The 12,938-nt window shown below is 47.5% G+C and overlaps 5 non-coding genes across 5 annotated transcripts; all 5 read left to right on the top strand.

Annotated features, from left to right (window-relative positions):
* The first annotated feature begins 4,834 nt into the window (after positions 1–4,834).
* trnal-uaa (transfer RNA leucine (anticodon UAA)) lies at positions 4,835–4,954 on the top strand. Its single transcript has 2 exons — positions 4,835–4,872; positions 4,909–4,954. It is a non-coding gene; the product is annotated as a tRNA-Leu (tRNA).
* Positions 4,955–6,371: 1,417 nt separating this feature from the next.
* Positions 6,372–6,491, top strand: trnal-uaa (transfer RNA leucine (anticodon UAA)). Its single transcript has 2 exons — positions 6,372–6,409; positions 6,446–6,491. It is a non-coding gene; the product is annotated as a tRNA-Leu (tRNA).
* Positions 6,492–9,815: 3,324 nt separating this feature from the next.
* Positions 9,816–9,935, top strand: trnal-uaa (transfer RNA leucine (anticodon UAA)). Its single transcript has 2 exons — positions 9,816–9,853; positions 9,890–9,935. It is a non-coding gene; the product is annotated as a tRNA-Leu (tRNA).
* Positions 9,936–10,656: 721 nt separating this feature from the next.
* On the top strand, positions 10,657–10,776 carry trnal-caa (transfer RNA leucine (anticodon CAA)). Its single transcript has 2 exons — positions 10,657–10,694; positions 10,731–10,776. It is a non-coding gene; the product is annotated as a tRNA-Leu (tRNA).
* A 1,796-nt stretch (positions 10,777–12,572) lies between these two features.
* trnal-caa (transfer RNA leucine (anticodon CAA)) lies at positions 12,573–12,692 on the top strand. Its single transcript has 2 exons — positions 12,573–12,610; positions 12,647–12,692. It is a non-coding gene; the product is annotated as a tRNA-Leu (tRNA).
* The last annotated feature ends 246 nt before the right edge of the window (positions 12,693–12,938 follow it).

Genomic DNA, 12,938 nt, shown 5'->3' with positions numbered 1-12,938 from the left:
ATTTTTGTGTGTGTGCGTGAGAGAGTGTGTTTTTGTGTGAGTGTGTTTGTGTGTGTGTGAGACAGAAAGAGTATGTGTGTGTGTGTGAGAGAGAGTGAGAGAGCGTGAGTGTGTCATGTGAGAGAGTGAGTGTGTGTGAGAGAGTGACAGTGTGTGTGTGATAGTGAGTGTGTGAGAGAGTGTGTGCATGTGAGAGAGAGAGTGTGTGTGAGAGAGACAGAAAGAGGGAGAATATGTGTGTGTGAGAGGGAGAGAGTGTGTTTGTGTGTGAGTGTGTTTGTGTGTGTGTGAGACAGAAAGAGTATGTGTGTGTGTGAGAGAGAGTGAGAGAGCGTGAGTGTGTCATGTGAGAGAGTGAGTGTGTGTGAGAGAGTGACAGTGTGTGTGTGATAGTGAGTGTGTGAGAGAGTGTGTGCATTTGAGAGAGAGAGTGTGTGTGAGAGGGACAGAAAGAGGGAGAATATGTGTGTGTGAGAGGGAGAGAGTGTGTTTGTGTGTCGGTGTGAGAGACAGATAGAGAGTGTGTGTGTGCATGTGCATGTGAGAGAGTGAGTGTGTGTGTGTGTGTGTGTGCGAGAGTGAGACTGTGTATGAGGGATTGTTGCTGAGTGTGAATGCAAGGGAGCTGCAGAAATGCGGAATTGCATTTTGTGTCTGCACAAGAGCAAGGTGACTAATTGTACAGAGTGAGAAAGACATCTGGAAGGGCATCTGCAGCAGCTTGTCAGGATGGCCAAGTGGTCTAAGGCGCCAGACTCAAGGAGCGTTAGTCCTTGCTCTGCATCTGGGCTTGTGAATTCTGGTTGTTTTCTTGGGGCATGGGTTCAAATCCCACTCCTGACATTCTCCCCTTTTCCTCAAACAAACCTTCCCACACCCACACAATGCCCCCAAATTTCACAGCTTATTCGAGAGGAGTCACTCCCCGATTCACAAAGATGGAAGAATCCAACCCCTCGGTTTAAAAGATAAGGCTGAGGCATTTGCTGCAATTTTGTGTGAGAGAGGGAGCGTATATGTGAGTGAGTGTGTTTGTGACAGAGAGAGGGTGAATTTTTATGTGTGTGAGAGAGTGTGCTTGTGTGTGAGAGAGATTGTGTGTGTGTGAGAGGGAGGGAGAGTGTGTGTGTGAGAGAGAGAGTATTGTGTGTGTGAGAGAGTGTGTGTGAGTTGGTGTGTGAGAGAGTGTGTATATGGGAGAGATAGAGTTTGTTTGTGAGAGTGTGTGTGAGAGAGAGATAAAGTGTATGTGTGAGTGTGAGAGAGAGTGTGTGAGTGTGAGAGAGAGTGTGTGTGTGAGAGAGAGAGATAGGGTGTGTATATGTGTGTGAGAGAGAGTGAATTTGTATGTGTCTGTGCGAGAGAGACAGAGAGAGCATGAGTCTGTGTGTGAGAGAGAGTGTGTGTCTGTGTGTCTGTGTATGACAGTGTGTGTGAGAGAGAATGTGTGTGAGAGAGAATGTGTGTGAGAGAGAGTGTGTCTGTGAGAGAGAGTGCGTGTGTGTGTGTGTATGTGAGAGAGAGTGTGTTTGTGTGTGGGTGTGAGAGACAGATAGAGAGTGTGTGAGTGTGTGTGCATGTGAGAGAGAGTGTATATGTGTGTGAGAGAGATTGTGTGTGCATGTGAGTGTTTGCGTGTGTGTGTGAGAGAGAGAGTGCGTGTGTGTGAGAGAGAGTGTGTGTTTGTGAGAGAGAGTGTGTATGTCTACATGTGTTTGTGTGTGAGAGAGAGAGTGTGTCTGTGAGAGAGTGTATATGTGTGGATAGAGAGAGAGAGCATGTGTGTGAGAGAGAGGGTGTGTGTGTGTGAGAGAGAGAGAGAGAGTGCGTGTGTGTGAGAAAGAGTGTGTGTGAGGGAGAGAGAGTGTATGTGTGCATGTGAGAGAGTGTGTGTGTTTGTGTGAGAGAGAGAGAGGAAGAATTTGTTAGTGTGTGTGAGAGAGAGTGTGTGTGTGAGAGAGAGTGTGTGTTTGTGTGAGAGAGTGTGTGTGTGAGAGTGTGGGTTTGTGTGAGAGAGAGTGTGTGTGTGTGTGAGACAGAAAGAGTGTGTGTGTGAGAGAGAGAGAAAGCGCGTGTGTGAGAGAGAGAGCGTGTGTATGTGTGAGAGAGAGAAAGAGAGAATTTTTGTGTGTGTGCGTGAGAGAGTGTGTTTTTGTGTGAGTGTGTTTGTGTGTGTGTGAGACAGAAAGAGTATGTGTGTGTGTGAGAGAGAGTGAGAGAGCGTGAGTGTGTCATGTGAGGGAGTGATAGTGAGTGTGTGAGAGAGTATGTGCATGTGAGAGAGAGAGTGTGTGTGTGTGTGTGTGTGAGACAGAAAGAGTGTGTGTGTGAGAGAGAGAGAAAGCGCGTGTGTGAGAGAGAGAGTGTGTGTGTATGTGTGAGAGAGAGAAAGAGAGAATTTTTGTGTGTGTGCGTGAGAGAGTGTGTTTTTGTGTGAGTGTGTTTGTGTGTGTGTGAGACAGAAAGAGTATGTGTGTGTGTGAGAGAGAGTGAGAGAGCGTGAGTGTGTCATGTGAGAGAGTGAGTGTGTGTGAGAGAGTGACAGTGTGTGTGTGATAGTGAGTGTGTGAGAGAGTATGTGCATGTGAGAGAGAGAGTGTGTGTGAGAGAGACAGAAAGAGGGAGAATATGTGTGTGTGAGAGGGAGAGAGTGTGTTTGTGTGTGGGTGTGAGAGACAGATAGAGACTGTGTGTGTGCATGTGCATGTGAGAGAGTGAGTGTGTGTGTGTGTGTGTGTGTGCGAGATTGAGACTGTGTATGAGGGATTGTTGCTGAGTGTGAATGCAAGGGAGCTGCAGAAATGCGGAATTGCATTTTGTGTCTGCACAAGAGCAAGGTGACTAAATGTACAGAGTGAGAAAGACATCTGGAAGGGCATCTGCAGCAGCTTGTCAGGATGGCTGAGTGGTCTAAGGTGCCAGACTCAAGGAGTGTTAGTCCTTGCTCTGCATCTGGGCTTGTGAATTCTGGTCCCTTCCTAGGGGCGTGGGTTCAAATCACACTCCTGACATTCTCCACTTTTCCTCAAACAAACCTTCCCACACCCACACAATGCCCCCAAATTTCACAGCTTATTCGAGAGGAGTCACTCCCCCTTCACAAAGATGGAAGAATCCAACCCCTCGGTTTAAAAGATAAGGCTGAGGCATTTGCAGCAATTTTGTGTGAGAGAGGGAGCGTTTATGTGAGTGAGTGTGTTTGTGACAGGAGAGGGTGAATTTTTATGTGTGTGAGAGAGTGTGCTTGTGTGTGAGAGAGAGAGTGTGTGTGTGAGAGGGAGGGAGAGTGTGTGTGTGTGAGAGAGAGTGTTGTGTGTGTGAGAGAGTGTGTGTGTGAGTTTGTGTGTGAGAGAGTGTGTGTATATGGGAGAGATAGAGTGTGTTTGTGAGAGTGTGTGTGTGCGTGTGTGAGAGAGATAAAGTGTATGTGTGAGTGTGAGAGAGAGTGTGTGTGTGAGAGAGAGAGATAGGGTGTGTATATGTGTGTGAGAGAGAGTGAATTTGTATGTGTCTGTGCGAGAGAGACAGAGAGAGCATGAGTCTGTGTGTGAGAGAGAGTGTGTGTCTGTGTGTCTGTGTATGACAGTGTGTGTGAGAGAGAATGTGTGTGAGAGAGAATGTGTGTGTGAGAGAGTGTGTCTGTGAGAGAGAGTGCGTGTGTGTGTGTATGTGAGAGAGAGTGTGTTTGTGTGTGGGTGTGAGAGACAGATAGAGAGTGTGTGAGTGTGTGTGCATGTGAGAGAGAGTGTATATGTGTGTGAGAGAGATTGTGTGTGCATGTGAGTGTTTGGGTGTGTGTGTGAGAGAGAGAGTGCGTGTGTGTGAGAGAGAGTGTGTGTTTGTGAGAGAGAGTGTGTATGTCTACATGTGTTTGTGTGTGAGAGAGAGAGTGTGTCTGTGAGAGAGTGTATATGTGTGGATAGAGAGAGAGAGCATGTGTGTGTGAGAGAGAGTGTGTGTTTGTGAGAGAGAGAGAGTATGTGTGTGAGAGAGAGAGCATGTGTGTGAGAGAGAGGGTGTGTGTGTGTGAGAGAGAGAGAGAGAGTGCGTGTGTGTGAGAAAGAGTGTGTGTGAGGGAGAGAGAGTGTATGTGTGCATGTGAGAGAGTGTGTGTGTTTGTGTGAGAGAGAGAGGAAGAATTTGTTAGTGTGTGTGAGAGAGAGTGTGTGTGTGAGAGAGAGTGTGTGTTTGTGTGAGAGAGTGTGTGTGTGAGAGTGTGGGTTTGTGTGAGAGAGAGTGTGTGTGTGTGTGTGAGACAGAAAGAGTGTGTGTGTGAGAGAGAGAGAAAGCGCGTGTGTGAGAGAGAGAGTGTGTGTGTATGTGTGAGAGAGAGAAAGAGAGAATTTTTGTGTGTGTGCGTGAGAGAGTGTGTTTTTGTGTGAGTGTGTTTGTGTGTGTGTGAGACAGAAAGAGTATGTGTGTGTGTGAGAGAGAGTGAGAGAGCGTGAGTGTGTCATGTGAGAGAGTGAGTGTGTGTGAGAGAGTGACAGTGTGTGTGTGATAGTGAGTGTGTGAGAGAGTATGTGCATGTGAGAGAGAGAGTGTGTGTGAGAGAGACAGAAAGAGGGAGAATATGTGTGTGTGAGAGGGAGAGAGTGTGTTTGTGTGTGGGTGTGAGAGACAGATAGAGAGTGTGTGTGTGCATGTGCATGTGAGAGAGTGATTGTGTGTGTGTGTGTGTGTGCGAGAGTGAGACTGTGTATGAGGGATTGTTGCTGAGTGTGAATGCAAGGGAGCTGCAGAAATGCGGAATTGCATTTTGTGTCTGCACAAGAGCAAGGTGACTAATTGTACAGAGTGAGAAAGACATCTGGAAGGGCATCTGCAGCAGCTTGTCAGGATGGCCGAGTGGTCTAAGGCGCCAGACTTAAGGAATGTTAGTCCTTGCTCTGCATCTGGGCTTGTGAATTCTGGTCCCTTCCTAGGGGCGTGGGTCCAAATCCCACTCCTGACATTCTCCACTTTTACTCAAACAAACCTTCCCACTCCCACACAATGCCCCCAAATTTCACAGCTTTTTCGAGAGGAGTCACTCCCCCTTCACAAAGATGGAAGAATCCAACCCCTCGGTTTAAAAGATAAGGCTGAGGCATTTGCAACAATTTTGTGTGAGAGAGGGAGCGTTTATGTGAGTGAGTGTGTTTGTGACAGAGAGAGAGTGAATTTTTATGTGTTTGAGAGAGTGTGCTTGTGTGTGAGAGAGAGAGTGTGTGTGTGAGAGGGAGGGAGAGTGTGTGTGTGAGAGAGAGAGTATTGTGTGTGTGAGAGAGTGTGTGTGTGAGTTTGTGTGTGAGAGAGTGTGTGTATATGGGAGAGATAGAGTGTGTTTGTGAGAGTGTGTGTGAGAGAGATAAAGTGTATGTGTGAGTGTGAGAGAGAGTGTGTGTGTGAGAGAGAGAGATAGGGTGTGTATATGTGTGTGAGAGAGAGTGAATTTGTGTGTGTCTGTGCGAGAGAGACAGAGAGAGCATGAGTCTGTGTGTGAGAGAGAGTGTGTGTCTGTGTGTCTGTGTATGACAGTGTGTGTGAGAGAGAATGTGTGTGAGAGAGAATGTGTGTGAGAGAGAGTGTGTCTGTGAGAGAGAGTGCGTGTGTGTGTGTATGTGAGAGAGAGTGTGTTTGTGTGTGGGTGTGAGAGACAGATAGAGAGTGTGTGAGTGTGTGTGCATGTGAGAGAGAGTGTATATGTGTGTGAGAGAGATTGTGTGTGCATGTGAGTGTTTGGGTGTGTGTGTAAGAGAGTGTATATGTGTGGATAGAGAGAGAGAGCATGTGTGTGTGAGAGAGAGTGTGTGTTTGTGAGAGAGAGAGAGTATGTGTGTGAGAGAGAGTGCATGTGTGTGAGAGAGAGGGTGTGTGTGTGTGAGAGAGAGAGAGAGAGTGCGTGTGTGTGAGAAAGAGTGTGTGTGAGAGAGAGAGAGTGTATGTGTGCATGTGAGAGAGTGTGTGTGTTTGTGTGTGAGAGAGAGGAAGAATTTGTCATGTGAGAGTGTCATGTGAGACAGTAAGTGTGTGTGAGAGAGTGACAGTGTGTGTGTGATAGTGAGTGTGTGAGAGAGTGTGTGCATGTGAGAGAGAGAGTGTGTGTGAGAGAGACAGAAAGAGGGAGAATATGTGTGTGTGAGAGGGAGAGAGTGTGTTTGTGTGTGGGTGTGAGAGACAGATAGAGTGTGTGTGTGTGCATGTGCATGTGAGAGAGTGAGTGTGTGTGTGTGTGTGTGCGAGAGTGAGACTGTGTATGAGGGATTGTTGCTGAGTGTGAATGCAAGGGAGCTGCAGAAATGCGGAATTGCATTTTGTGTCTGCACAAGAGCAAGGTGACTAATTGTACAGAGTGAGAAAGACATCTGGAAGGGCATCTGCAGCAGCTTGTCAGGATGGCCGAGTGGTCTAAGGTGCCAGACTTAAGAAGTGTTAGTCCTTGCTCTGAATCTGGGCTTGTGAATTCTGGTCCCTTTCTAGGGGCGTGGGTTCAAATCCCACTCCTGACATTCTCCCCTTTTCCCCAAACATACCTTCCCACACCCACACACTGCCCCCAAATTTCACAGCTTCTTGGAGAGGAGTCACTCCCCCTTCACAAAGATGGAAGAATCCAACCCCTCGGTTTCAAAGATAAGGCTGAGGCATTTGCAACAATTTTGTGTGAGCGTGTGACAGAGGGAGCGTTTATGTGAGTGAGTGTGTTTGTGACAGAGAGAGGGCTAATTTTTATGTGTGTGAGAGAGTGTGCTTGTGTGTGAGAGAGAGAGTGTGTGCATGTGAGAGAGTGTGTGTGTGTGAGAGAGTGTGTGTGTGTTTGTGTGTGAGAGAGAGAGGAAGAATTTGTTAGTGTGTGTGAGAAAGAGCGTGTTTGTGAGAGAGTGTGTGTGTGAGAGAGAGTGTGTGTGTAAGAGAGAGTGTGTGTTTGTGTGAGAGAGTGTGTGTGTGAGAGTGTGGGTTTGTGTGAGAGAGAGAGTGTGTGTGAGAGAGTGTGTTAGAGGGTCTGTGTGAGAGAGTGTGTGTGAGAGAGTGTGTGTGTGAGAGGGTGTGTGAGAGAGAGAGTGTGTGTGTGTCTGTGAGAGGGAGTGTGTGTGTCAGTGTGTGTGAGAGGGTGTGTGAGAGAGAGAGAGTGTGTGTGTGTGAGAGGGAGGGAGAGTGTGTGTGTGTGAGAGAGAGTATTATGTGTGTGTGAGTTTGTGTGTGTGAGAGTGTGTGTATATGGGAGAGATAGAGTGTGTTTGTGAGAGTGTGTGTGTGTGTGTGAGAGAGATAAAGTGTATGTGTGAGTGTGAGAGAGAGTGTGTGTGTGAGAGAGAGAGATAGGGTGTGTATATGTGTGTGAGAGAGAGTGAATTTGTATGTGTCTGTGCGAGAGAGACAGAGAGAGCATGAGTCTGTGTGTGAGAGAGAGTGTGTGTCTGTGTGTCTGTGTATGACAGTGTGTGTGAGAGAGAATGTGTGTGAGAGAGAATGTGTGTGTGTGAGAGAGAGTGAGAGAGCGTGAGTGTGTCATGTGAGAGAGTGAGTGTGTGTGAGAGAGTGACAGTGTGTGTGTGATAGTGAGTGTGTGAGAGAGTGTGTGCATGTGAGAGAGAGAGTGTGTGTGAGAGAGACAGAAAGAGGGAGAATATGTGTGTGTGAGAGGGAGAGAGTGTGTTTGTGTGTGGGTGTGAGAGACAGATAGAGAGTGTGTGTGTGCATGTGCATGTGAGAGAGTGAGTGTGTGTGTGTGTGCGAGAGTGAGACTGTGTATGAGGGATTGTTGCTGAGTGTGAATGCAAGGGAGCTGCAGAAATGCGGAATTGCATTTTGTGTCTGCACAAGAGCAAGGTGACTAATTGTACAGAGTGAGAAAGACATCTGGAAGGGCATCTGCAGCAGCTTGTCAGGATGGCCGAGTGGTCTAAGGCGCCACACTTAAGGAGTGTTAGTCCTTGCTCTGCATCTGGGCTTGTGAATTCTGGTCCCTTTTAGGGGCGTGGGTCCAAATCCCACTCCTGACATTCTCCACTTTTCCTCAAACAAACCTTCCCACTCCCACACAATGCCCCCAAATTTCACAGCTTTTTCGAGAGGAGTCACTCCCCCTTCACAAAGATGGAAGAATCCAATCCCTTGGTTTAAAAGATAAGGCTGAGGCATTTGCAGCAATTTTGTGTGAGAGAGGGAGCGTTTATGTGAGTGAGTGTGTTTGTGACAGAGAGAGGGTGAATTTTTATGTGTGTGAGAGAGTGTGCTTGTGTGTGAGAGAGAGAGTGTGTGTGTGAGAGGGAGGGAGAGTGTGTGTGTGTGAGAGAGAGTATTATGTGTGTGAGAGAGTGTGTGTGTGAGTTTGTGTGTGAGAGAGTGTGTGTATATGGGAGAGATAGAGTGTGTTTGTGAGAGTGTGTGTGTGCGTGTGTGAGAGAGATAAAGTGTATGTGTGAGTGTGAGAGAGAGTGTGTGTGTGAGAGAGAGAGATAGGGTGTGTATATGTGTGTGAGAGAGAGTGAATTTGTATGTGTCTGTGCGAGAGAGACAGAGAGAGCATGAGTCTGTGTGTGAGAGAGAGTGTGTGTCTGTGTGTCTGTGTATGACAGTGTGTGTGAGAGAGAATGTGTGTGAGAGAGAATGTGTGTGAGAGAGAGTGTGTCTGTGAGAGAGAGTGCGTGTGTGTGTGTATGTGAGAGAGAGTGTGTTTGTGTGTGGGTGTGAGAGACAGATAGAGAGTGTGTGAGTGTGTGTGCATGTGAGAGAGAGTGTATATGTGTGTGAGAGAGATTGTGTGTGCATGTGAGTGTTTGGGTGTGTGTGTGAGAGAGAGAGTGCGTGTGTGTGAGAGAGAGTGTGTGTTTGTGAGAGAGAGTGTGTATGTCTACATGTGTTTGTGTGTGAGAGAGAGAGTGTGTCTGTGAGAGAGTGTATATGTGTGGATAGAGAGAGAGAGCATGTGTGTGTGAGAGAGAGTGTGTGTTTGGGAGATTGAGAGAGTATGTGTGTGAGAGAGAGTGCATGTGTGTGAGAGAGAGGGTGTGTGTGTGTGAGAGAGAGAGAGAGAGTGCGTGTGTGTGAGAAAGAGTGTGTGTGAGGGAGAGAGAGTGTATGTGTGCATGTGAGAGAGTGTGTGTGTTTGTGTGAGAGAGAGAGGAAGAATTTGTTAGTGTGTGTGAGAGAGAGTGTGTGTGTGAGAGAGAGTGTGTGTTTGTGTGAGAGAGTGTGTGTGTGAGAGTGTGGGTTTGTGTGAGAGAGAGTGTGTGTGTGTGTGTGAGACAGAAAGAGTGTGTGTGTGAGAGAGAGAGAAAGCGCGTGTGTGAGAGAGAGAGTGTGTGTGTATGTGTGAGAGAGAGAAAGAGAGAATTTTTGTGTGTGTGCGTGAGAGAGTGTGTTTTTGTGTGAGTGTGTTTGTGTGTGTGTGAGACAGAAAGAGTATGTGTGTGTGTGAGAGAGAGTGAGAGAGCGTGAGTGTGTCATGTGAGAGAGTGAGTGTGTGTGAGAGAGTGACAGTGTGTGTGTGATAGTGAGTGTGTGAGAGAGTATGTGCATGTGAGAGAGAGAGTGTGTGTGAGAGAGACAGAAAGAGGGAGAATATGTGTGTGTGAGAGGGAGAGAGTGTATTTGTGTGTGGGTGTGAGAGACAGATAGAGAGTGTGTGTGTGCATGTGCATGTGAGAGAGTGAGTGTGTGTGTGTGTGTGTGTGTGTGTGCGAGAGTGAGACTGTGTATGAGGGATTGTTGCTGAGTGTGAATGCAAGGGAGCTGCAGAAATGCGGAATTGCATTTTGTGTCTGCACAAGAGCAAGGTGACTAATTGTACAGAGTGAGAAAGACATCTGGAAGGGCATCTGCAGCAGCTTGTCAGGATGGCCGAGTGGTCTAAGGCGCCAGACTTAAGGAATGTTAGTCCTTGCTCTGCATCTGGGCTTGTGAATTCTGGTCCCTTTCTAGGGGTGTGGGTTCAAATCCCACTCCTGACATTCTCCCCTTTTCCCCAAACAAACCTTCCCACACACACACACTGCCCCCAAATTTCACAGCTTCTTGGAGAGGAGTCACTCCCCCTTCACAAAGATGGAAGAATCCAACCCCTCGGTTTCAAAGATAAGGCTGAGGCATTTGCAACAATTTTGTTTGAGCGTGTGACAGAGGGAGCGTTTATGTGAGTGAGTGTGTTTGTGACAGAGAGAGGGCTAATTTTTATGTGTGTGAGAGAGTGTGCTTGTGTGTGAGAGAGAGAGTGTGTGCATGTGAGAGAGTGGGAGTGTGTGTGAGAGAGTGTGTGTGTGTTTGTGTGTGAGAGAGAGAGGAAGAATTTGTTAGTGTGTGTGAGAAAGAGCGTGTGTGTGAGAGAGAGTGTGTGTGTAAGAGAGAGTGTGTCTTTGTGTGAGAGAGTGTGTGTGTGAGAGTGTGGGTTTGTGTGAGAGAGAGAGTGTGTGTGAGAGAGTGTGTGAGAGGGTCTGTGTGAGAGAGTGTGTGTGTGTGTGTGAGAGGGAGTGTGTGTGTCAGTGTGTGTGAGAGGGTGTGTGAGAGAGAGAGAGTGTGTGTGTGTGAGAGAGTGGGTGTCTATGAGGGATTGTTGCTGAGTGTGAATGCAAGGGAGCTGAAGAAATGCGGAATTGCATTTTGTGTCTGCACAAGAGCAAGGTGACTAATTGTACAGAGTGAGAAAGACATCTGGAAGGGCATCTGCAGCAGCTTGTCAGGATGGCCGAGTGGTCTAAGGCGCCAGACTCAAGGAGTGTTAGTCCTTGCTCTGCATCTGGGCTTGTGAATTCTGGTCCCTTCCTAGGGGCGTGGGTTCAAATCCCACTCCTGACATTCTCCACTTTTCCTCAAACAAACCTTCCCACATCCACACAATGCCCCCAAATTTCACAGCTTATTCGAGAGGAGTCACTCCCCCTTCACAAAGATGGAAGAATCCAACCCCTGGGTTTCAAAGATAAGGCTGAGGCATTTGCAGCAATATTGTGTGAGAGAGGGAGCGTTTATGTGAGTGAGTGTGTTTGTGACAGAGAGAGGGTGAATTTTTATGTGTGTGAGAGAGTGTGCTTCTGTGTGAGAGAGAGAGTGTGTGTGTGTGAGAGAGAGTATTATGTGTGTGAGAGAGTGTGTGTGTGAGTTTGTGTGTGAGAGAGTGTGTGTATATGGGAGAGATAGAGTGTGTTTGTGAGAGTGTGTGTGTGCGTGTGTGAGAGAGATAAAGTGTATGTGTGAGTGTGAGAGAGAGTGTGTGTGTGAGAGAGAGAGATAGGGTGTGTATATGTGTGTGAGAGAGAGTGAATTTGTATGTGTCTGTGCGAGAGAGACAGAGAGAGCATGAGTCTGTGTGTGAGAGAGAGTGTGTGTCTGTGTGTCTGTGTATGACAGTGTGTGTGAGAGAGAATGTGTGTGAGAGAGAATGTGTGTGAGAGAGAGTGTGTCTGTGAGAGAGAGTGCGTGTGTGTGTGTATGTGAGAGAGAGTGTGTTTGTGTGTGGGTGTGAGAGACAGATAGAGAGTGTGTGAGTGTGTGTGCATGTGAGAGAGAGTGTATATGTGTGTGAGAGAGATTGTGTGTGCATGTGAGTGTTTGGGTGTGTGTGTGAGAGAGAGAGTGCGTGTGTGTGAGAGAGAGTGTGTGTTTGTGAGAGAGAGTGTGTATGTCTACATGTGTTTGTGTGTGAGAGAGAGAGTGTGTCTGTGAGAGAGTGTATATGTGTGGATAGAGAGAGAGAGCATGTGTGTGTGAGAGAGAGTGTGTGTTTGTGAGAGAGAGAGAGTATGTGTGTGAGAGAGAGTGCATGTGTGTGAGAGAGAGGGTGTGTGTGTGTGTGAGAGAGAGAGAGAGTGCGTGTGTGTGAGAAAGAGTGTGTGTGAGGGAGAGGGAGTGTATGTGTGCATGTGAGAGAGTGTGTGTGTTTGTGTGAGAGAGAGAGGAAGAATTTGTTAGTGTGTGTGAGAGAGAGTGTGTGTGTGAGAGAGAGTGTGTGTTTGTGTGAGAGAGTGTGTGTGAGAGTGTGGGTTTGTGTGAGAGAGAGTGTGTGTGTGTGTGTGAGACAGAAAGAGTGTGTGTGTGAGAGAGAGAGAAAGCGCGTGTGTGAGAGAGAGAGTGTGTGTGTATGTGTGAGAGAGAGAAAGAGAGAATTTTTGTGTGTGTGCATGAGAGAGTGTGTTTTTGTGTGAGTGTGTTTGTGTGTGTGTGAGACAGAAAGAGTATGTGTGTGTGTGAGAGAGAGTGAGAGAGCGTGAGTGTGTCATGTGAGAGAGTGAGTGTGTGTGAGAGAGTGACAGTGTGTGTGTGATAGTGAGTGTGTGAGAGAGTATGTGCATGTGAGAGAGAGAGTGTGTGTGAGAGAGACAGAAAGAGGGAGAATATGTGTGTGTGAGAGGGAGAGAGTGTGTTTGTGTGTGGGTGTGAGAGACAGATAGAGAGTGTGTGTGTGCATGTGCATGTGAGAGAGTGAGTGTGTGTGTGTGTGTGTGCGAGAGTGAGACTGTGTATGAGGGATTGTTGCTGAGTGTGAATGCAAGGGAGCTGCAGAAATGCGGAATTGCATTTTGTGTCTGCACAAGAGCAAGGTGACTAATTGTACAGAGTGAGAAAGACATCTGGAAGGGCATCTGCAGCAGCTTGTCAGGATGGCCGAGTGGTCTAAGGCGCCAGACTCAAGGAGTGTTAGTCCTTGCTCTGCATCTGGGCTTGTGAATTCTGGTCCCTTCCTAGGGGGGTGGGTTCAAATCCCACTCCTGACATTCTCCACTTTTGCTCAAACAAACCTTCCCACACCCACACAATGCCCCCAAATTTCACAGCTTATTCGAGAGGAGTCACTCCCCCTTCACAAAGATGGAAGAATCCAACCCCTCGGTTTAAAAGATAAGGCTGAGGCATTTGCAGCAATATTGTGTGAGAGAGGGAGCGTTTATGTGAGTGAGTGTGTTTGTGACAGAGAGAGGGTGAATTTTTATGTGTGTGAGAGAGTGTGCTTGTGTGTGAGA

Source organism: Chiloscyllium plagiosum, unplaced genomic scaffold (assembly GCF_037043375.1).
Source record: "Chiloscyllium plagiosum isolate Xiang-an unplaced genomic scaffold, Cpla_swu_hap1 HiC_scaffold_24, whole genome shotgun sequence".
NCBI lineage: Eukaryota > Metazoa > Chordata > Chondrichthyes > Orectolobiformes > Hemiscylliidae > Chiloscyllium > Chiloscyllium plagiosum.
This window is presented reverse-complemented; position numbering and strand designations above follow the sequence as displayed.